Source organism: Cynoglossus semilaevis, chromosome 12 (assembly GCF_000523025.1).
Source record: "Cynoglossus semilaevis isolate Cse_v1.0 chromosome 12, Cse_v1.0, whole genome shotgun sequence".
Lineage (NCBI taxonomy): Eukaryota > Metazoa > Chordata > Actinopteri > Pleuronectiformes > Cynoglossidae > Cynoglossus > Cynoglossus semilaevis.
The window spans coordinates 1,684,341-1,685,360 of NC_024318.1; positions in this window are offsets into that span (position 1 = coordinate 1,684,341).

Consider the following 1,020-nt stretch of genomic DNA (forward strand, 5'->3'; position numbering starts at 1 on the left):
GCTGTATATTAACCTTCACAAGAACATCCACAAGTGTCTGCTGTCATTTGACAGACATCTGGAGAGAAGATCTGCTGTTACACAAAGACACCACAACATGAACGGCTCCAACAACAGTCACCAGGTTCATACAAATGTTTTCTGCAAAACATGGGCCCATGTGACCCATGTGACCGTAGCTTTGTCAAGTACGATTACATTACAGGCAGGAGACGGACCTCGGGGCCAACCTCTGAAAATTTTCCTTCAATAACTCCTGTAAATAATAGTTAACTTTTATCAATCATATGATGAAAATATATAAGTTTTTGATTCCTGTGAGCAAGTCATCACAGTGTTCAACCAAAACAAGCCCATGTTTCACCTGGGACTTTTTTTTTATGTAAAATTTTGGATGTGGCTCAGAAAAGGATGCATCAAATGTTTTGTAATCCACCAAATTATTCCAGATTTATTTGAACCTCCCCTCCCCCCCACTCCCAACGTTGACATATTATACAATTAAAAATCTGTGCAATTCTCCCACTGTGGCACTGATGCATCAAATATTGAAACTGAAATAAATGAACCTGTCGTACCAGACCTGACCACTAGGGAAGTCCACCCCACCTGGGGAAACACTGCTGCTATAGCACGAAAGACTCTGTTACTGTGTGGCCCTGACCAACACTCCCAGTGTGTGTGTGTGTGTGTGCCAACTGTGTAACAACCACATGAACACACACAAACGCTGCTCTTTTTTATTCCTGTTTGTTACTGCAGGAGAAGGTTTAAAAAACGAGCTGTAAAAATTGAAAATCCTCCAATCGCTGTATAGATGTGACTGTAAAACTTGATGCACCTCATTATTTTCTCCCATTCCCTCACCCCTCCCTCCCCCCACTCTCTACAGCAGGTCCGTCTGTGTTGCAGCTCAGGACCAGAGATAATCACAGTGAAAACCTTCTAATGGTTTCTCCTCCAGACAACGACACAAACAGATGTTCATCCTTGAATTAGCCTCTCAGCTCAATCAGCGCC